This window comes from Chiloscyllium plagiosum, chromosome 2 (assembly GCF_004010195.1).
Source record: "Chiloscyllium plagiosum isolate BGI_BamShark_2017 chromosome 2, ASM401019v2, whole genome shotgun sequence".
Classification (NCBI taxonomy): domain Eukaryota; kingdom Metazoa; phylum Chordata; class Chondrichthyes; order Orectolobiformes; family Hemiscylliidae; genus Chiloscyllium; species Chiloscyllium plagiosum.
This window is the reverse complement of record NC_057711.1, coordinates 88,853,171-88,877,791: the sequence shown is the minus strand read 5'-3', so window position 1 is coordinate 88,877,791 and position 24,621 is coordinate 88,853,171.

Below are 24,621 nucleotides of genomic sequence, written 5' to 3'. Positions count from 1 at the left end.
AGAGAAAGAATAAACCGCTCGTAGATGACTGTGTTACATTTTGTTGTGCAAAGCAAATAATTTAACCAGGCGAAAAACTGAAAGACAAATAAAAAAAAGTCAACTTTTAGCTAAGATGGTGATAACAATTTGTTCTAAGTGTTTTATTCACAGTGTACATCTTAAATATTTAACTTGAATTTTTTTTCAGATTTGCACTGAAGTAAAATGCCAATTGCTGTTTTGAGTGACGTTTAAAAGGATTTTAATGTCAATAAGAAGGCATCATCAAACACAGACACAATGTGTTTAAAGGGGAGGGGGACGACTTATGCAGACTGGAATATTAAAGTCTACACAGTTTAGAAGTCTTAAGATATTAAATCTTTTCGAAACCAAGACTATTTCCATGTAATTGTTGACTAATCCTCAGCATTGGCGAAATGTGTAGATATCTTTGAATTCTTGGAGAATGGTTATTTTCCCAATATCCTCCCCACCCCGACCCCCCACCAGTATTGTACTGCATTCCAGTACAATGAGAAAAAAACACAAAACATAGAAGCCCTTCAGTTTTTACTTTCCAATCTATTTTTGTTTAATCTGCTGTTCAAAAGCAGGAGTTGAAAAATAATTCAGTGTGTAATCCTGAGTGTGCCAATATTTTGGTTAAGTGTCAATTTTGCCAAGTTTCACAGAAGGTCATATATGAATGGCTTTTTTTTTCTCTTTAACTGTTATTTTCTTTCTTTGTTTGATTTTATATGTGTGCCTTACAGACTTGCTCTGCTTCTCTGAATAGAAAATAGAATATTTTTAAACTAGAATTGCTGCAGTGTGGAGACAGGCCATTCAGCCCATCAAGTCCACACCAACCTTCCAAAGGGCATCTCACCTACCCCCCACCCCCCCATTGTATATTGTATCACTGTAACCCTGCAGTTCTCATGGCTCACTCATCTAACCTGCACATTTCTGGATATTTCAGGACAATTTAGCGTGGTCAATCCACCTAACCTGGACATCTTTGAACTGTGGGAGGAAACTAGAGAACCAGAAGAAATCCACACAGAAACGGGGAGAGCATGAAAACTTCATACAGTCACCTGAGACTGGATTTGAACCCAGCTCCCTAACACTGATGCAGCAGTGTTAACCACTGAGCCACCATGCCACGAATTCCTGTTTCAGAATCCTTAATAGCACGTCACACATGTTGAGAAACTGCCCTTTGAGGATGTTACCTACCGTCAACACAGAGATGGGATGACAAAAAAAGACCAGGCTCGCAAAGATATAATACATGAGGCCTAGTGAGACTTCTTGCTGCATTATTGTACATTTGCCTAATTAATGAATTACCATATCCCATGGTGCTCTGCCCATCCAACACTAGCCTGATTCTTGTGCTCAGCATAGATGGCTGAACTTACCAGCTATCTCAGAGTGGACCTGCATTCCTGGTGCCTGTGCCATCTTTCAATGTGCTGGGATGAAAGCTGCATTTTCCAAACCCATGACCATTTTAGGAAGATCCCTAGAAAAATGGGAACACCACCACCTACAAGGTCCCCTCCAAACTACTCACTATTCTGATGTGGAAATATATTGCTGCTTCTTCACTGCTGCATGGTCAAAACCCTAGAATTCCCTCTCTCAGAGCATTGTGATTCAACCTACAGCATGTGGACTGTAGCAGTTCAAGAAGGCAGCTCACCACCATCTTCTAAGGCCAACGAGGTACAGGCAATAAAATGCTGGCTCGTCTGTGATTTTCATGTTCCACAAGTGATTAAAAAGAAGTCTCCACAGAGCTGAGGGATGCACAGTAATGCTTGAAGAAGGTTAAGGACCTTTTCAGTTCAGCCAGGGCAAGTGCCACCATCTTCTGTTACCTCAGTCACTCTGCCCATGTTACTGCACTCACCACCAACCAAGGCTCAAGCTCTATCACTCTCAATATTGCATACATCATCTTTCCTCATTCTCTCCTACCCAGCCCAAAACCATACATGGCTAACCATGCATACCCTCTGCACTGCTTATTCATTCATACAAGAGAGCTCAAGACTATTCCTTCATCTGCACCACCACTACAGCTGTATCACTGTTTTCATCTCACTCAATCACTCCCTTTCTCAGATTCCGGGTGAAAAGTGCCTTAATAGATAAAAGAGGGCCAAAGGGTCATGGGGAGTCTGCTTTTCGATTCCTTGCTTATGAAGAAATAATTTTGTTTCTTGCAAGAGAAGAGGATTACTCCTGCAAAATACCAAGATTTGTCCCTTCAAATGAGTAAATACCATTTGTCATTCCAGTGCAGCTCTTATATTAATCCCACTGCCTGTGTCATTTATTGCATAAACTGTAATCCTTGTCTGCTACAACTTCTTTCTTTTGTGTCTTTGAGGTACAAGTGGAAAGTCTACATTCTCAGCAGATAAGTAGATCATCATAAGGACACACACCAGCACCACGAAGGAACAGTATTCAGAGGCTGCAGAGCAAGCATCAACAGTGCTGCCTCCTGATATCCCTACTAGTTCAAATACAGTGCATACGACAGGGAGAAAATAATATGTTGAACCAGCAAGTGAGTACTTTACTGCAACATCTCTGCACTTGGCTGAGAACGAAATGCCCCAGGTCACTGGCACTCAGTGGACTCCTGGTTATCAGATACCTGCTCAGCCCAAAGCAGGAGACGACCACTTGGTGTCAGCAATCAGTGGCTTCGCCCATATGCAGCGGCAGATATAAGAGCAGCAGGCAGGCGTGGGAGCAATGGCCCTCATAGTCCAGAGGCAGCATGACTGAAGCAGTGCTCTTGCCTCAGGTATGCAATCCTCTGGCTGTCGCCATGGTCAGGTGGTGGCTGCTATAGAAAGCCAGTTCAGCAGTCTCAGGGTCAGGTGGAAATGCAAATGGACTTGCATGCTCTTGCCCCAGCCAATGGTGCTCAGCAGTCAGTACCTGACCAGAGGAGAAACTCAACACAGGACCCTCAAGACACTCCAGAGTGTCTGAGCCTTCCATGTCCACCATGCTGCCACCTTCACTTTTGTGGAGTTTATGCTGAGGAGTGCATTGACTTCTGGCAAGGACAGTCTCCAATATCTGGGCTTTCTAACAAAACCACCAGATCACCCAACCAAATCTCCAAGGCTAACAGGCTTCATTATGGGGACCCCAACTATGGGACCTGGGCCTGCACTCAGACATCGTAGAAGGAGAAGAAAGAAACAAAACCTCTTGAGGCCTGGCGTCACTTCTCACTGTAGTTAAAGCCTCATGTTTGTTAACACGCGCTTGACTATGACAATAAATTTGTTTGCTGGAGTCTCTGTCTAACCCCCACTGTAACTGTCAGGATATGAGTTAGACATTCTGTTCCATACATGATGCCTAATGGAGCAAAGCCCTACTACAAAGCTGCTCCACCATGTGTAGGCAAGGTAAACATGGCACTTACAAGGGACCAAGTTAAATCACCACGATTTTTCCAGGTACACAACCATTGCTATTTCTTCACTGGTCTCAATGACCAAAGGTGTTGGTCTTGTATAAAATGGTGAGCAATGTTTGGGTCATTGCACACAATGAGCCAATGCAGAAGAGAAAAAGCTGTTGTTGCATGGTAATAGATACTGCACATGCAGTGAAAACAGCTACACATACAGTGTGTTTGTCACACAAGCTAGGTGATACATGGACTAGGTGTAACATTGATGTAGCACATGAGCAATACTGAAAGGTGTCTGCCCTTTGACTGAGGCTTGTTGACCAACAAGACAAGCTGGCTGTCTCTATGCCTGCACTAAGAGGCAAGGCAGGGAAGGGATGATGTGAGCATTCAGGTAGGCACTAAATGAGTGAGAACTAAGATGGTAAGTGAGCAGTATTTTTCGTTTGTGGACACTGCAGCCTTCTGAATTCAATATAGAGTTCAATAGCTTTAGGGCTTGAACTCTCCCATGTCTTTACCTCAACCCTAACACACCCAGGCCTTGTTCTCATAAAGTCTGCTATTACACACAATCCACTGTTAGCCACTAACAGTCCCCATTAATAGCTATTCACTCTCCTAGCCAAATTGTTATCCACTCCTTTGTCTGTCCAACTGTTCTCTCTCTTTGGGCTCCTATTGTTTACTCCTTACCCTCTCTCCCCATCCTATCTTCCGCATATGACCTGACATTTTCCTAGCTACCTTCAGCTCTGAGGAAGGAACATGCAACCCTGAATGTTAACTCTGAGTTCTCTCCAAAAATGCTGCCAGACTTGTTGAGCTTTTCCAGCAATTTCTATTTTTGACAGTAAGTGTATAATGTAGTCCAATTTGTCATGTGGGTGCCTGCCCCTGCATAAAAATGTCCTTGCAGCAGCTTTGCAATGCTGGTTGCTGGTGCACCTCAAAATGGAATATTAAAGTGCAAAAGCATCCTGCAAGTGGATTGGACTGGTAGCATGAAATTTCTGAGAGGGTGGCATGTGGTAGATCTCAACATGCTCTAAAATGGGATACAACAAATGGTGCCCTGGAACATGTCCTGAAACGTTGGTTCTGGGTGTCAGGACCCAGAGGAGCAAGCAGTGAGCTAGAGTTACCAGGTATCCGCTCTGACTTTCATGTTAGGAATCATTGACATCTAATGTCATTACAATGGGTGGTAAGATAGGAAGCTGTACATTAATGATCAGAGTTTTGGTATTAAAGCTATGAACAAGCAATAATCTTCGCGAATAGGCATCTCACCACTGCCTAGCAAGAATCTCATTTTTTAATTCTTCTGTTTTCTCTATGTCATTAGTTCCCAAATGAACCAAAACTCTGGCTGCTCATTCTACCCCCTTGGAATATTTTACAGCCTTTCAGCAACCTCCCTGGTACCAGAGGCAACATACTATATTGCAGAACATAAGAACTAAAGCATAATCATTTCATGAAAGGATCAAAACATTATTCTGAGACATTATGTTTGTGGATTAGGATCAAATTTTCACTATTGGTGTAATGTATTTGCAAAACTGGTACAGTAGGTTGAGAAAATGCTTGATACATTAGGACTATCTTAAATATGTGGATACCTTTTGACTTTTGAAGAGAGAAGTCAATCATATTGGCTTCAAAGTCTTTCAGAAATATACTATTGATTGAATATGTCTTTCTGAAATTCTTCAATTTGTGACAAAAGGATAAATATTGTTTCCAGTAATGTATTTCCAGCATAGTATATTAATATAATTCTGTGAAATTCCATACAATGAAACAAAGCTTTATTCTTATATGAAATGCTATAATTTATGTTACCAATTGTTTCCTCTAAGCCTGCGGGGAGCCATCATTTCTGAAGGCATATTCTGTAATGAATGTATGGATCAGCTTGGCTTTCTATCTACTCAGCTGGTTACAATTTATCAGTTTTTACACTATTCTCTCAGGCAAAAATCTAGTTATTTTATGGAGTAGTTCCATATGTGGGACCTCCTTTGAATTCCAAGATTATTCCCTGAGTGAGAAGAATTTGGAATCAAGTTGGACCTCTTTGATGGATTTGCTTATTGTACTAGTTAACCATCGAATTAGTGGAGTATTCTTGGCTGGATAAGCAGAGGAACGCGTAGCATGCTCTTTGCTGCTTAAAGCTTGATATTATCTACACATATATTTGAGGACACTAATTAAGAATAACAGAATGATTACCAAACAAAATGAGATCATTCAGCCCATTGAACTACACCAACTTTCTTCATGAGCAATTTAACTAGTATTCTATGATGCTTCTCCTTTTAACCTGTGTTTTGTTTCATCTATAATGATGATATGTTAGAACCCAAGTTTCTAAATGATAAAATGGAAGAAGAGTTTAAGTTCAATTTGCGTTTCTAATTTTGTGCATGGTTTTAGTTTCATTTTTGAATTCAGAGAGTGGTGCTGGGTGCCTGAAGTTCTGTTTGCATGCATCCTTGAATGGAATAATTCATTAGTAACTGAAATAACTCTACAAAGACAGGTATCCTGTCACCAAATCACTACTTATACATAAACAGTCCTTGACTATAGTACCACCTCATATAGATTCAGCACCAGAGTCACAGTATCCCTGACACACAATGCTTTCATGTCAGCCAGGCTGTTAATCTGGTCTAAGCAGGGAACTCATATTCTATAAAGTCCACCTGGCTGAGCTCATTATAATCACTACATATGTCCCCTGTGTCATGTATATAGGCCAGTCCTTTTTTCTTGTTGAGTCTCCTGGGTGTTTTAGCACCAGATCAGGTTCCTTGGTATTCGACATAGTTGATAAATAATGCACGGGAGCTTGCCTCTTCCACCAGGAGTGCCTTGGTAGACTTTCGCTCTCTTCTTTTTCTGAACCCTTTCAACACCAAAGTTTTAAAATTTATCCTGGACCTTGAAGAATGCCTTTGTAATCTTCATGGCAAGAATTTTCCCTTTCCCAACATTAATTTAAGAGTCGAGACAGAGTACACAAGGAGAAGCTGTTCCCACTGGAAGACAGAGAACACTATTTTAAGGTGATTGGCAAAAGCAACAATGTCTTTTGCAAAGCACAGAGTCCCGGAAGTATTGGTCACAGAAAACAGGCTATTATTTGCCACCAGGGATTTTGGGTATTTCTTAAAGTCAAATGGGAATCGGCATATGACAATAATTCCATACCAGCCATCATTCCATAGTCTGGCAGAAAGTGCAGTCCAAATTTTGAAGGCTGGCTTGAAGAAACAGCCAAAGCCTCCCTCGATACAAAGCTGTAACTGTTCTTGTTTGATTACACGATCACCCCAAATGCAATTAGAGTACCAGCAGAGTTGCTAATGGGTACAAGACTGATCTTCCCAGACCTGAGGAGAAACGATTTACAAGGATGTTGCCAAGGTTGAAGAGTTTCAGCTACAACTGGATAGGCTGGGGCTGTTTTTCCTGATGCGATGGAGGCTGAGGTTTATAAAATCATGAGGGGCATGGATAGGATAAGTAGACAAGGTCTTTTCTGTGGTGTTGGGGAGTCCATAACTAGAGAGCATATGTTTCGGGTGAGAGGAAAAGATTTAAAAGGGACCAAAGGAACTTTGTGTGTGTATGGAATGAGGTGCCAGAAGAGGCTGTGGAGGCAGGTACAATTACAACATACAAAAGGCATCCATATGAATCGGAAGGGTTTAGAGCCAATATGAGCCAACTGCTGGCAAATGGGATTAGATTAAGTTAGGATATCTGGTCGGCATGGACAAGTTGGACTGAAGGATCTATTTTGATGTGTACACCTCCACGATTGCAAAATCTCAGCAGATACAAAATAATAAAGCATTTTGATGTGCAGCATAATACAGACTGCAGTGCTGTACAGCACAACACAGAATAGTGTGAAACATGAAACTAAACTTCAACACACTGAGATTTTCCATTTTGAAGTAAAGGTATGGCAGCAAGTGTTTTAGCTGCCATTACATCTGCAATGGCCCAGGCTGAGCTATCTCACATGATCGCATCTTCAGACCTAATTATCTATGTAAGCAAAATGTTTTACAAATGACTTGGATAATCACATGTGACGAGTGAGCAGGATGTCTTCACCTCTGATGTGGTGCTTGTCACAGGGTATTTTACCAGTTGCAGCAAAAGCAATGTTACCCCTGATAATAAAAGAAACTGGAAGTGGATATTGCTGATGAGGCCTTTATATACTCAGGTGTCATGCTATCGTACAGTGATGATATCATGAGCATGTCTGTTAAAGACATTCTGACACAATATCTCTCTTAAAGGTATACATATACACTGACTTAAAACATAAGAGTGACAGTGAATCTTCCAAAGTCAAAGGTTCTGGTGCCAAATTTAAAGGCTGCTGGACACCACTTCAATTGCTGCAAGCCAGGAGTATCAACTTCGCCTTGGGTGGTTGACCCCCAACAACGAAGAATTGCCTCCTAAGATGTAGAAGCTGGTCCCTCAATTTAGTGACTCTTTCTTACAATTCCCTTTCAGAGAGAAAGAAGATCCTCTTTCAGGAGATGGCACTAGGAAGCTCACCCATCAGATTTACCTGGGATCAAATAGCAATGAATATCAGCTCTAGTGTCCCTCACAGAAAGGAGGAGATCCAAACCACAGTTGAAAAAGAAAAGACAACATTTAATTGCATTGATACATAAAACAGAAATCTACTCAGTTTTTGGGCAGTATGGCAAAAGCAAGCAGACAGCTGACAGCCAATTGTGGCAACTAATACATAACATGGATAAAAAGTGTCTTTAAGCAGGTCACTCATCCTGGAAGTGGATGGCTATAACATTGCATCATGATTTTGGCTAGAAATCAAGCTCCATTATTGCACAAGCTCTACCAAACTGTAAGTACCTTATTTAATCACCAAAAATAATCAAATTGTTTCTTTTATAATTGTTAAATAGAGCAAAGAGATTTTTAATAGGCTCAAAAATACATGTCCGACACAAGCAGACGAATTTCACAAACAAGGAGCATATTGGTTATCAACTATGCTAGTGTATGAACTAAACTTTATCCTTCTTAATTCCAAGCACACCATATTGATACACAGATATAGCAAAGACATAAACACTCTGCAAAACTTTTAGGGGTGGAGAAAACATTCGGCAAATAAGAAAAATAACACTCCTGTTGGTCAAGGGATAAATTCAGATGTGTAGAAAATAGGTTCAAATTCTCACAATTTCCTCCAATTCCTATTGATGTGATCTAACTGCTGACAGTCACATAATACTGGAAAATCCTCAAACTAGATTTCAGGTTGAACCAAGAAATATAGTTAACATTCCTGATATTTGAGATACAGAGAGAGGCGCAACACAGAGATAGAGGAAACAGAGAAGGAGAGAGAGAGAGATAGACAGGGAGGACAGAAGCTCAATAAGAGCTAAGGTGTATACTGAAAGGAACCTCAATTATTCGAAGGACACAGTTTGGGGAGCATTTCGTTTGGTTAATCGAATGCCAGATAATCAAGTGCTGGATAACATAGTTAGCCAAGTATCGGGGCCTTGCGATCATGTTCAGTTAATCTGAAATTTTGTTGATTGATTGCTGGATAATTGAGGTTCCTCTGTAATATATATGTTTTGTATTAGTGTCGTAATTCTTCTGGAGCAGGTGTGAACCTTTGTTAATGTCCCATTGCCACACTGAAGAAAACGCAAAAATCTGTTAAGTGTTCAGCTAATCCAATTAATATAGTTTGCACTTTATAAAATGTGTTAGTGCCCTAATACATGGTTATAAATTGTGTGATGTTATATAGTATCAGCTCAGCTTCACATTCGTGTTTATGGTATATCATGGAAGTAAAGCAATATGTTACCATTAAACTTGCCTAAGAAATGATGCCTCTGTGAGTGCGTCAGTCCATTAAAATTTTAGAACAAAGTATTATTCTGCTTCAAGTAATTATCTACATGACCATCAAACCTGGTGAATCCATCTACAAATGATACTTTTAAGAAAATCAATGAACATAATTTATAGATGATTTGGTCTTTACATTTTCGAAAGCCTTTTTACATGCTGATTGATTTTTCACCTGTCATTTCTGGAAAGAAGCTACACCACTAGAGTACACTGAGTGCAAATAATCAAAATGTAGAAACAATTAACATTAAATCAAATGTCAAATCTGGAAATGTAGACTTATATTATTTCAGAATGCCATAACTTTTTCAATAACAATATTTGCAGTCATGAATATCATAAATAAAAATAAATTGGGAATTTCTTTATGTTGGAATTATAATGTTCATTGAAACATCTTGAGCTGAATGAAGCAACAAATTCTTTAGGAACTTTTTCAATGGCTTTCCTCTATCCTGCATGATTTCCCAACCAGTCTGTCAGAAGGGATTGCATTATCTATTTTCCTAGAAATGGTGAAGTGTGTTGTATTGGAAATAATTGAATACGTCATTACTTCAAGTGATTGAGGAGAAATCTGATATGGACATTTTAAAATATTTTCTTCTTCAAGTATTTAAACTAATTAATTAATTGCAAATGTATTGGACATGGGGAAAATAGAAGGGGGTCATTCAGCCCCTTGTATCTGCACTGGCTCTCTGATCTTTTTGACTGAATGCCAAATTCCTGCCTTTTCCCTGTAATCCTGCATGGTGGCTCCATTTGAATAATCTTTCAATGTCTCCTTCAATTGAATCTGTCTGCACCATGCTTGCAGAGTGCATGCCATACATGATACATTTGCTTATTTTATAAAACACCTTAAAGCTCTGCCCTATAGTTTTTGAATCTTTCATGAATGAGAATGGTATCTATTTGGTCCAGATCTCTCATGATTTTGAAAACCCCTATCAAACGTCCTTTAGCCTCTCCCTCCAAGTAAAAAGAGCTCTAGGTCACCAATCTTTTCTCATATATGAAGTTTCTCATCCATAGAACCATTCTCATAAACCTCTTCTGCATTTTTTCTCATCGTTCATAAAGTGCAGATACCCAGACCTACGTACAACACTACAAATGATGGCTGAGAAGAGACCGGCATAGGATCAGCATAACCTCTCTGCTTTATGTTCTGTGCCATTATTTATGAAACTGAGAATACTGTATACCTTAAGAACAGCAATCTGTACCCATCCTTCTGCTTTGATTGACTCATACACGGATAGACTTAGTTATCTTCTGTGCATACTTTAGAATAGCATCCATATTTTTATTATTATCTTATTATCTTAGGTCTTTGTTCAAAAGTCTCATATTTACTTAAGAGAAAGTGAGGACTGTAGATGCTGGAGATCAGAGCTGAAAGTGTGTTGCTGGAAAAGCGCAGCAGGTCATACATTCTTGAAGAAGGGCTCATGCCCGAAACGTCGATTCTCCTGCTTTTTGGATGCTGCCTGACCTGCTGCGCCTTTCCAGCAACACATTTTCAGTTCTCATGTTTACTTACATAACTTCATTTACCACCTATCTGCTCCACTCAGAGTCATAGAGTCATATGCACGGAACAGATCCTTCAATCCAACCAGTCCATGCCGAACCTAATCACAAATTAAATTAGCCCCACCTGCTTGCTCTTGGCCCATATCCTTTCAAACCTTTCCTAATCACATACTTATTTAAAAGTCTTTGAAATGTTGTAATTGTACCTACATCCACCAATTCCTCAAAAAGTTCATTTCACATGCGAACCACCCTCTGAGTAAAATATTTACCCATCATCTCTTTTTTAACCTTAAAAATGGTCTTGAAATCCCCCAACCTAATTCTACCTATACGCCTCATGATTTTATAGAGTTCCATCAGGTCACCTCTCAACCTTCTACACTCCAATGATAAATGTCCCAATCTTTCTTTATAACTCAAACCTTCCATACCTGGCTACATTCTGGTAAATCTTTTCTGAACCCTCTCCAGCTTAATAATTTCTGTCCTATAACTGGGTGACCAGAACTGGACACAGAAGAAGCCTCACCAATGTCCTGTACAACCTCAACATGGCTTCCCAACACTTACACTCAAAGCACTGAGCAATTAAGGCATTAACGAGTTTTGAGAAGATTTGTAGCTCAGGTTGAGGTTCTATCCAGACTTACATCCAGAATGAAGGCATATGTGCTAAATGCTTTCTTAACCACCCTATCTATGTATAAAACAAACTTCATAGAATTTTGCACCTGAAGCTCTGGGTCCCTCTGTTCTGCAACGATACCCAAGACTCTCCCATTAATTGTATAAGCTCTACCCTTGTTTGCTGTACCAAAATGTTTATCCAGATTGAATTCCATCTGTCATTTTTTTAGCCCACTGACCTATTAAAAAACCTTCTTCACTATCTACTGTGCCACCAATTTTGGTGTCGTTCACAAACTTAGTAACCACGCCTTCTATATTCTCATCCAAATCATTTATATAAATGATAAACAAATGAGGACCCAGAACAAATCCTTGTGGAACTATTCCCCTCACAGTTTACAATTCTTCCAAGTTATATGTAATCTGCAAACTTTGAAATTTTCCCTTGTATGCTAACATTTACAAACCTTGGTTACAAACCTTGCCCCATCTTCAGAGGTTTATTATGTACTCTATATTGAATACCTTTGGAAGCCAATGTAAACTATATCAACAGCCTTCTGCTCATTAATTTCTCTGTTACTTCTTCTAAAAACTCCAGGAAGTTATTTAGATATGTCTTTCAGTTAACAAATCCATGAATCCATTTTCTGAATTCATGTAGATTTTTCCATGTGATGACTAATTCTATCCCAAATAATTGTTTCTAGCAACCTCCCCACCACCAAAGTTAAACTGACTGGTCTATAAATTACTGGACCTATCTTTACAACAATATTTGAATTTTTGAATTTTGACGTTTTACTAATATTCAGTTTTAAATAATAGTACAATTGTAAGGTTAAAGTAAGTTAATGTAACTAAAGTTAATTTTTTTTAACACTTACTGTAAAAGTATAAGATAAGTGGCTCAGTAGTTAGCACTGCTGCCTCACAGCATCGGGTTCGATTCCAGCCTCGGGCAAATGTCTGTGTGGAGTTTGTACGTTCTCCCCGTGTCTGCGTGCGTTTCTTCTGAGTGCTCCAGATTCCTCCCACACTCCAAAGATTTGCGGGTTAGGTGAACTCACTATGCTAAATTGCCCATAGTGTTCAGGGATGTGTAGGTTAAGTGCATTAGTCAGGGGTAAATGTAGAGTAATAGGGTAGGGGAATGGGTCTGGGTGGGTTACTCTTCCAAGGGTCAGTATGAACTTCTTGGGCTTAATTGTCTGTTTCCACACTGCAGGGATTCTATGATAAAGTATTGTAGGTCAGCTTGGCCAGGTGGAATATGATATATGTGGAGTCATGGATACTTTGTGACCTAAATAAAACATGTGTAGAAATGTGGTCAATTGCAAGTAGCGGTAAGCAGGCAGATAGGGAATGGGTGACCACCAGGCAATCCAAAGGAAACAGGCAGGTAGTGCAGGATTCCTTCTTAGGTCCTGCTCAATAACTGGTTTACTTTTATGCATATTGGTGAGGATGATAGATTCTTGGATGAGCACAGTAAGAGCCAAGCCTATGAATTTACAGATTTGAAAGGCAGTATTGAAAGGAAATTTCTTAGTTAGGGAATAGGCAGTTTTTTCTCTGCAACTGTCAACCTGACGGTGCGACGGTTTCTTGCCTCTTTGGTCCTCGGATCAAGAATGTCACAGAAAGGCTGCAGGACGTTCTTGTGGGGTGAGGGTTGGGGGGGAGACAAGGGTGGAGGTGGGGTGGGGTGGGGGCGGGGGTTGGGGTGGGCTAACAGCCAGGAGTTGGGCTAGACATTGGTACTAATGACACAGGCAGGAAGGCTTGTTTGGTCTGGCAATCAGAATTTAGTGGGCTATGTCAAAACTTTGAAAGAAGAACCTCTGAAATGATAATCTCTAGGTTACCCTTAGTGCCATGTGCAAGCGAGTACAGAGTAGGAAGTTAACATAAAAGAATGTGTGGCTGGAAACATGGTGCATAGAGACTACCTCTAGGTGAGATTTACCAGCCAGAGGGGCTGCATCTGAACTGTGTCATGTTGGAGTTTCTTGCAGAATGTTTTACTAATGAAGGGAAGATTTAAATTAATTCGGTAGGAGTGTGCAGACAAAATTAGAAACTAATACTGGAGTAAACAAGAAACTGGGGGAGCCAGATAGTATTAAATTAGAGAATAGTAAGTTAATGTGTGGAATTGGAACAAGAGAGAAAGTAATGAAGTGTAAACCAGTTACACTACATGTATATGAATATTAGCGTATAGTTAATAAAGTTGGGGAGTTAAAGACATAGATTGCCATGTGGGATTATGATGTTGGGGATAATGGAGGCTTGGCTCAAGGAACAGCAGTGTTCAGCAAAGATAGGAAAGGGAACAATAGTATGATATTTTTGGTTAAAGACAGCGCTCGAGAAGAGTGTTTGAGGGTGTTCAAGGACAGCACCAATTTGGTTGGAGCCAAGGAATAAGCAGGGTAAATTACATTATTTTGTGAAATATACAGAACACCAGCTAATGGGAAGCATGTAGAAGAAATCTGTAAGGGAATTACAGAGAGAGATGTAAGCATCAATGAATGGTTAAAATGATGGGGTTAGAAGGCAGATTAGTCTCCCTTATATATACCAGGCTAGTATGATTGTGAGGAGAAGGCATTCTTACATTGTATACAGGTTGATTTCTGACAGCAATATGTGTGAAGTCCAAGAAGAAGAATAGACCTGCTTCTTGAGAATGAGGCGAGACAGGTAGACAGTGGGGGAGCATTTAGGGGTCAGTGATCATTGTATCATAAAATTTAGGATTATGGTGGAAAGTGATATTGATCAATCTACAATAAGAATAATTAGACAGTCAAATTCAGTGGGGCAAGAATCGAATTGGGCTGGATAGACTGGAACCAAGTCTTAGTGGGAAAAACAGTAGCTGATCAATGGCGAGCTTCAAAGATCTTTGCTCTTCAAAAGTTCAAAGTTCAGGCACAGACAAGTCATATTCTCTCTAAAGAGAAAGGGGGGTAAACAAATCCAAAGCTCCTTGGATAACAAAGAGAATCAAAACTAAATTAAAGAAGAAACAAATGTGCTAATGTCAAGTATCAGGTCATAAATACAACTGAGAACTAAGCTGAATACAGAATGTTCAGAAGGGAAGTGAGAAAAGCAAAAATGAGGAGCAGTGAGGATTATGAAAAGGGGTATCATAAAGGGAAACCTCAAAGCTTTCTATAAGCACATCCAAAGTAAAAGGGTGGTAAAAGGAGGAGGAGGGCTGATTAGGGCATGGGGCACATACTGCCCCAGCCCTGGTGACAGAGAGGGAATCTCTGTCTTGAAGGGTTTAGCTTTGATAAGGAGAAGGTATTGGATACACTGTTGGTACTTAAAATTGTTAAGGGACTGGGTGGAATGAGATGTATCCATGGATATTGGATAAAGTGAGAGTAGAGAGCAGAGACACTGGCAATTATCTTTCAATCTTCCTTGATTTTATGGTAATACTGGAGGACTGGGGGATTGCAAATCTTGCATCTTTATTAAAAATACATATACTATTATTTTGTAATAAATATTTATTTAGAAAAAGACATTCCCCTGCTGTTTTGCTTTATAACAAGTCACTAATATTTACATTTGTTAAGGTGAATTTTTATTAAATTCATGAAGCAGAATTGTTAACACCAGTGTATTTTGGGCAAGTCTTGACCTGTAAATTGGATGCCTGTTGATCCATTTAGTCCTTGCCTTACTTACATCACAATATGTTTTCAGGTGATATTTCTTCTTTTGAATTAAATTAATTTTGCATGCTTCCCATACACCAATGTAGTCAGAAGCAGAATGTCTAAAGTTTCAGGTGGGGATCTTCTTTTAAAGTTAACAATTGGTTAAACATCAATTTTAAAATACTGATGGAAAGAATTCCAGATTTTCTTTTCTTTAAAACTTTCATCTATCATTTAGACTGTTAATTCATGAAAATAGCTTTCTACATTTTTACATTTTATCCATATATTTTCCTGATTAAAGCATGAAGGAAATTAAATTGAACATGGAAACCTTTGGACTTGATGCAGTGGTCCTGGAATTGGGAAGACAATTTAATTAACTGGGGCAATGTTGTACCTGAACACTGTGTCCTTCTGCCTCCACCAGAATTAAGTTCTGGGTTGGAAAGTCCAAGCTTTACCTTCATAGCGCAATGCCAATTGAGGTCCTTAAGCAGTACATTAATGACCACTTCATGGATTACTCCTATCTTGACTGGAATTATTTGCACTCCAAGTAAAATAGAACAAATAAGTGGCAGTCCGCCTGAGTATTCAACCAGCCTGCTTGTTGGGTGTGGTTAGTGAATGCAGGGGATTCTTTGTTTAACTCTAATTTGTGCACAGTCAAGAGTACAGTCGGTTCTGATATAACGTGATAGTTCTGTTTTCGTGCGATCTCACATTATAAGAAAATTGCGCAATAGCGGCATCATTTAAACGAATGGGACTGGAATCATGATATAGCCAATACAAGTAAGAAAAATGTTCATTCTGCAAATAATGGTCTAAATTCTTCAATTGCATTAAAGACAATTCGTGTTGAAGAAGCACGTGTTATAGCAGAACTGACCGTATTGACAGGTGGTCATTGAGAACCACCTTCCAACTGCCCTGCCCTCTCCCAGTGATCCAAACCCCAAAACCCATCTAACAATTCCCCACCCCATCCACCCATAAAAACACTTACCTGATACCTCAGTCCTTGTCGGTTGTCCTCCCAATAACAATCATGGCTTTCTCTAAGACATTTCTGTGCCTGAGGTCAGTCACCCTCTGATTGAATGGCATGTACCTGGTAGGACTTGCATCTTTAGCAGCTTGATTTCAGAGAGAGGCCAGCAGTTATCCTCTAAATTGCCTGTTTGAAAGAACATATGTTGGATTTTTCTCTGAAAAGTTAGTATTGGTGTCTCACCACTTTATGAGCAAGTGAACAAGAGGCACCTGATTAAAGTGGAAGATCCTGCCTCCAGAAAGAAAATTATTGCAATTACTGTTGTCAATAAACCGTCAGTACAGAACTATTTCCAAGAAGTCAGAAAGAGAAGGAACATACTGAAGAAAAAAACACAACAAAATTAACTTTGCTGAAAATCGACACATTTAGTCAAAACATGCTAACTTGTATTGATCAGGACAATTTGTCATAGCAAAACAAAGAGAAATCAACATTTGTGTTGTCTGGGAAGAGAGCGCTGATTGGTTGGCAAATTAATTCTGATTGGAGAGTCAATGTTAAGGAAAATGTACCAGTCAATGTTGATTGGTTTGATTACATTTTAAGGCAGGTTAACTCTGATTCATCGAGCACTGCCCTGCCCTGAGAAATGAACCAGAGTAACCAGAGTAAACCTGTTACCTACTTTGTTAAATTTAACAAGGTGTAGTGTGTGCCTTTCCCATTGCAATGCTTCTACGAATCAGAATCTATTTGCCAACAAATTAGCACTCTCTTCCTCCAGTGTAAATGTTGTCTTTGGTATTTGGTATTTCTTGCAATTAATCTCATGAGTGCAGGGTGAAAAGTTTTGACAAAATATGTCTTCTTCTGCAATACTCAAGTTACATATTTCCAATTACTATTTGAAAATTGACAAGCTTGCATCTTCATGTCACATCATGGCATCAAACTAGAAGCTATGCCAATGGAATCCTGGTTGGCAAGTCACACTTACCGTATCCATGAGATCTGGTGTAAAACACCTCTAGTGCCAATATTTTATGTACAGTGTACAAGATTAGATAAGATTGTACAGCTGGCTTTCCTGTTCCAACCAAACATAGCTGTACTTTTACTGAATAAGGGGAAACTAATTTCACGGGCTACAGATAAGGAAGAAGTTTATTGTGAAGGTTTCCTCCCTACTGCAAGACACCTACAACCAACAACTTGACATTGTCAGAACAGAGCAGGCTACCAACAGTTTTTGTACTCTGCATTCTCCAAGCCTCGATCCAAGCAATCCACCAATGTACTGTTCACTTTTGCTTTCCAGGGAACAGTGGTATAGCGATTTAGTAACAGGATTGGTACAGATATTGTAGTTACCCATGGCTGAATATAACAAAATGGCTGTCAGGGGTTTTCTTTTTAACTGATATAGACAATCGAAGGAAATTTTAGCTGGTGCTGCATTTCTTACGACTGAAATCATGGCCTTCACAGACAGACACCAAAATGCTTCTGCCACTTAGTAAGATGGGACTAGAATACAAACAGTAAGATTCCGATAAGGCAACTCAGATAAAAATCATCTGATTTTGAAATGAAATAGAAAGGGAAAGCTTGATTTACCAAGATGAGGCTTTTTGAATAATTATAATTACATATTACAGTAGATACATTTTCATACAATAATAGAAGTTTAAATTTATTCGATATTGGGGAATTAAATTTTTGAAGGCAGTTGGCCTTGGATGCAGAGACTCTTGAAGAAACATTTTTCTCCATCAGCAAGAAAATTAGGATGATAAAAATGTCTAAACAGATAATCTCATGAAAGGACACCGGAAACCATTGTAAGGGGACAAATGCAAAAATTACTTAGTCATTATGACCTCGGGAACATAATTGCAGCTTCATGAGGTTACAAACAGCACCCACTCAGTATGTTGCTACTGGCTAGGAAATGTCTAGGAAAGGACATAACAATCGGTGTTGGAACATGGTCAATAATCTTAAGAGCCCACGGACAGGTGATAAGGGTTTTAAGCAAATATAACAAGATGATGGGAGGACCCATGATGGAACGTGAAGTTGTCAATCATTGATCATATATTCAGAGGACTGGTTGTGTAGATCAGAGTGGATGTGATAAGAACTGATGTCAATTTTGGATGTAACCATTGAAATGTGGTATGTATAAATATCCTGTAATTTATTGAGAAACGTAGAGTGTCATTGACCTCTGATTTGAGCTGTAATTATGAGGACAACTGGGCCCCACATGAAAGCCTGGTTCAGAGCAGTTTCTGGCCACTTCCATATGCGTGGTAAGAGAGCTCTGAATAAAGATTGATTTGTGCTGCTGAACATAGGACTCAGACTCCTCTTTAAGATCCTTCTCCAATAACAGGATTAGTAATCCAGACACCTGACCTAATACACTGGATACAGAAAGTTAAATACCACCATGACAGCTGGAGGAATTTAAAGATATTTAATTATTAAATCTGGAATAAAATGCTAGACTCTTTAATAGTGATCATGAAACTACCAAGTTGTTATAAAAATCTATCAATATCACTAAATATCTTTCACAAAGCAAATCTGCCATATTTACCAGACCTGGCTGATGCACGAATCCAGTCTCAGATTCTTAACTTCCTTCTGAATGGCCTAACAGGCATTCAATTGTCAGTTGTCCACCTGTTCAAGGGCAACTCAGGATGGTTAATAAATGCAGGCTCACACCAACACTTACATCCTATGAATAAATGAGTGAGTGAACAACAGAAGGTGAAGCAATTAATTGAACCAGTTATTTCATGGACTGGTACAGCAAAAGTACCTATGGACTAGCAGCAAAAGTATGGCATGGTTGTCCAATGTCAGCAAACTGCTACTTTTACCCAAGTTAGAATATTTATCAACGATGGTCAGCAGGTTCTTGCTCCTCCCCTTTATAAACATTGCCTCTCCTGAAGACATCTTCAATTAACATGAGAGAAAGAACAAGAGAACACAGATCCAACCTAGTAAGAAGATTCACATTTATTTTGTTGTCTTATGTGGGAAAGAGTTAATGGTCTTTTGATGTAACAAATTTTATTTTCGTACTATGGCCAATGCAAACTCCCACTCAGAATTCATGAGAATTATTTTAGATTGCTATCTCAAGTGTTTTTACAATGTTAAGAGTTCAGTCTAGCAAGTTATAGTTTCCAAATGCTCTGTGACAAATGTTGGCCAACTGCTATCAGGATAATGAGACTCTAGAGGTCTCAAAGGTTAATGTTAAATCAAACTTAATATTTGAGTTTCAGAATCTGTAGGTTGCCTGCAAAGAAAGTGTCAACAAGTCAATTATTAGTGATTGATCGATGGGAAAATGAATCTTTGCGAAACCTACAGTCTAATGTGACAGTTAGTCATACATATTTGGTAAAAGAAATAGTTTATCATTTACACTTAACAAATGATTTTTTTAAAAAAATTGTACAACAAGTGGTTCTGATCTGGAAAGTGTTTCCTGACAGTGATGTAAGCAGATTCAATTAGTTCTTTCTAATGGAAATTGGATCATTATTTGGAGAGGAAAAAAATATAGGGCAATGGGATAGAAGAGCGAGGTGGTATAAAGTGAATTGATCTCTCAGAGGTCTATTGCATCCATCTGTGCCGTAACTATTTTAGTAATATAAGTACTTAAAATGTTCTCTTATAATCTGGCTAAGGATTTAACATTTAAAGAAAAATCTGAATAACTTGAAGTCTTGTTGAAATGTAACTTATTTTCACTCTCTGAGGAAAATGTCATTTTTCTTTCTTTCTCTATGTAGTCTCTTTCTCTACTATTTCTCCAATTCTCAATTAAGCTCTGATCTAAACCTATCCTGACTGCTGAGATTGGATCATGTTCTTGCTGTTTGACAAGCATGATAGTGTACTATCTGATTGCTTTGCTAGGCCCTCTCTCATACTTTTCCAAGTCTGTGCCTTTGATTTTTGAAACACTGACTTCCCCATCTCTTGATGCTGCCTATCGTGCTGTGTACTTCCAGCCTCCTGCTTGTCTCCCTTGGATTCCAGCATCGGCAATTTATTTTGTTTCTAACTAAATTTGTTCCATTGCGGTATCTCTTCAAAGGATGCCCACATTGAATAAGTTCTCTGCCTCCCTCAGGGGTGCACTCAGTAAGTCCTTTTCTCAATGCCACAGTTCCGTGACCTCTTCATCTCTCCAGCTCTTTGACCACACCATGAAACAAGCCCACTACTACAGCCACGTGACATTGCCTCCCTTCCCAGCCCCTCCCCCTTTCTCTGACCTACCCTTTCAGCCACCAACCGAATTCATGCCTCCCACTGACCAACCAGTTCATACCCTCTACCTGTGTTCACCTATCGCTACCTCAGCATTTGTCACCACCTAAAACTCTCCCCACCCCCCTTTATCTGCAGCTTCCCTTATACCCACCCCCCAGTCCTGAAGAAGGGTTACACCTGAAACATTGACTTTTCCACCTCCTAATGATGCCTGGCTTCCTGTGTTATTCCAGCCTCCTGTTTATCTATCTTTGATCCGTAGCATCTTATGCAGAAGGGTAGGAATCAATGTTTGCAAACTTCTTCTTCTATGTAGCTTATATGAAGATCATCTATCTCACAAAGGTGAGTATCTGTAATTTAGGAACATTAGCTGAAAATCTTCATTCTTTATCAGTGAAGTTTTTATAGTTTCTATATTTCTCTCTACTTCTCCACTGATCTGAGGAAACTGCAGCAAACTTCTTGTGTAAACAACTCTAAATAATTCTGTAAGTTCTTGAAATTCCAGGTTGAGAATTCTAGGCAGTTATGTAATATCAAGAAACCCATGGACTACAAAAATTCTTTCAACAATGTTGTCACTGTTGATGTTTAACCATGTAACTTTTTTTCACTTTAAACTACCTTAAGTACTAAGCTAATATTATTATGACAAAGTTCCCTTAATGATCAAATAAATCAGTTCCCATGTATTTGATGGCCTTGTGGAAAAAAGACAATAGTATTGATGGTTCCTTTGATTCTAGCCTATGGATTGTACATATGGTACATCTGGAAATCATTTCTTCCAGTGACTGAAAAACAATCACCAAATGGAAATGTGTCCTGATTCTGCATGTGGTAAGACCCAAATGACCTGAGTGTAAGTGTTGTAAGATTTATGATGAATTCGTCTTTTTGGAAGCATGTTTTGTGTTTAGGAGGCAACAATCTGTGAATTGTAACATTCAGAGCACACTCAGTGGCCAAGATATATGTGGCACATTCAATTCTGCATGTAATAGGGGAGGGAACTGTTGCAGGGTTTTCATTAGGACATTTCGGATAGTTCAGGCGTCGCTGAAGAGGAGTTCAAAGGGCACAGAGTTGATAAAGGAGACTAGAGTTATGTTAGAAGTGCTGTTTTGTTTAGCTGAACTAATGGGGAAGGCAAATGAACTACATAAATTTTGTATACTGAGGACGCAAGGAAATCTTACACATTTGAAAAGCGCTGTTTAGGGAAGGCTCACGATCATCCAAGGAACAGTAGGAGCTTAGAAGAAGCCCTGTGCCACTAAGAGTTCAATGGAGCTGAGAGTGGGAGTTGAAAAGCAGTGTTTGCTGGATACTACCGAGCAAGGTTAGAATTCAGAAATATCCAGAAGTCATACTGATAACATTGAACATAGAACAGTACAGCCTAGGAACAGGCCTTTTGGCCCACTATATCTATGTTGACTATCATGTCATTCTAAACTAATCGCATTTGCCAGCACATAGTCCATATCCTTCCGTTCTCTGTCAGTTCATGTGACTATCTAAGTGCCTCTTGAATTTTGCTATCATGTTTGCTTCTACCACCTCCCCTGGCAGCATGTTTCAGGCACTTATCATCCGCTGTAAAAAGACTTGCCTTCCACATGTTCTTTAAACTTTATCCCTTTAAGCCAATGCCCCCTAGTACTTGACATTTCCTGGGGAAAAGACTGCAATTACCCACCTTATCCATGCCTCTCACAAAGCTCAGCCTCCAAAGCTCGAGCAAAAATAATCCAAGTTTGTCCAACCTCACCTTGTAGCAACTACACTCCAATCCAGGCAACATCCTGGTAAACCTCTTTCCATCATCTCCAAAGCTTCCATATCCTTCCTATAGAGTGGTGACCAGAACTGCACACAACACTCCAGATGGGGCCTAACTAGACAGGTTATACAGCTACGACATTATGTGTCAACTTATATACCTAATGCCTTGACTGATCAAGTCAATGATTCCCTTCTTTACCACCTTAACCACTTGTATTGCCCCTTTTAGGGAGCTATGGACTTGCACCTCAAGGTCCCTCTGTGTATCAATGCTCCTAAGACATCTGACATTTACTGCATATTTTCCTCTTCAGTTTGACCTTCCAAAAGATTAACATCACATGTGTCCAGATTAAACTCCCACTGGCTATTTCGCTGCCCAAATTTCCAACTAATCTCTATTCTGCTGTATACTTTGACAACCTTCCTCACTACCTACAACTCCATCATTTTTGTGTCTTCTACAAAGTTACTAATCAGCTAACCTACATTTTCATCTAAATCATTTATATGCATTGCAAACAACAAAGGTCCCAGCACTGATCATTTTGGAACACCACTGGTCACAGATCTCCAGTCAGAAAAATGATTAGGTGGATTGTATACATGAAGCAGCACAGTTTTTAAGATCCAGTGGAGAATCGACACAGGAAAGAGAAATGATTAACAATAATAGGAGCAGTCATTAAGGCAAGCCATTGAGAATGACTTGTGAGAGGGGACTACAAGGTCAAATTGAAGGACTGAATTTCCTTGCGAGGTGTAATGAGATTTGTTGACCCACCGTGTCATTAATATCTGAGGAAAATCGTTACGAAATCTGTGAGATCTGTCTTCATCATGTTTGCTATGGTGTACTAAAGTGTTCAATCGCAGTCTATTATCCATGTCTACTGTATATTATTTCTGGATATTAGTGTATTGCAGGTTGTAATACTGTTCTGATTTGCAGAGTAAACTTTATTGTTGTTTGCTCAAAACTGTGGAAGCTTGTGGCTATATTCTCTAAAGTCCCCTGGATCTTGCACTTAGTCTATTTTAAAATTATAAGTTGTTGGTGCCTAGCCAGATCATAACATAACTTTGGCAGTATGTCTAGGGTCGTAACTAACTTTATGTTTAAGTGCTCTTGGGATTACAATTCTATCATGAATAATTGTATCAATCAATTAGATATGCTGTCTGCTTGAAATACAGTCTCACTATGTGGTATGTATGTTACATACATACAAATGCTGTGATTTTTACTTTCCTTGACTGATCTTTTTGAATGATTTCTGATGTGCTTCTTCCCAACACCAACTGTTGTCCTGGCAAACAACTGGCAAAGTGGTTGGTTGAACTCTACAATTTTGTTTTAGCAATGTTGCTACTTGATTCATCATGCCTTCTTATTTCTTTAATTTCTTCTGAGAATTGTATCTTAATATCTTCATGGATTCTTTTTTTCTTTGAAAACTTTGTGCTTTTGACTGACCATCTTTCTACTGCAACAGACTGCCTAAAAATTCCTCATCTTTTCCCTATCACATTGTGAGCCAATTGTAGAACAATTTTTACATTTTTGCCTTTCTGTTCTGAATCAGCAATAGCTAGCCTAGGTTCTCACTGTGAATTGCATTTCATGACACAAGTGTCTCCTTCCTTCTACATTTGATTTTTTTTTATGGCTGACAGATTCAAATCTATCTGTTACTTATAGATTCAGGCTGTCTCTCTCTTTCTCCAGTGACTCCCAAATGGTTCTTTCTCCTGGACTTAGCCTGCCTATATATTGCCTTTGTCAACATCAAGTCTTCTCAAGACTGAAAATAGCTCTACAACGCATTATCTATTTCTCCAAATACAGTTCTTCTACAAATGCTTCTCTTTCAGATTATAAATCTTTAAATGTATTTATTTTCCCTACGTCTCTAGATATGTTCAATTACTTTTGCATGTTCCATGATGGCATTCTTGTTAAAATTTCTAACATCTCCAATGCATCATTAATTTTGGTGTATATGGTTTTAAAGTCATGAATCCCTTGAATATCTAAAATGTTGTTTTCTCAGTTGCCTATTGCCAGCTGACATCCTCACTTAGTTATTTATTCTCTTTTGGAATAAGGCACTGTGAGACACAACGTGCATTCTTCTGTTGGCTTCAAAAAGGTAATCTTCAAACTTTTGTTTCCTCACAAGCTTCAAGCTAATATTAAGCCTCACCTGCTTTCACTGTGGACAATGATGAAAGCTAATGCTTTACTCTGCTTG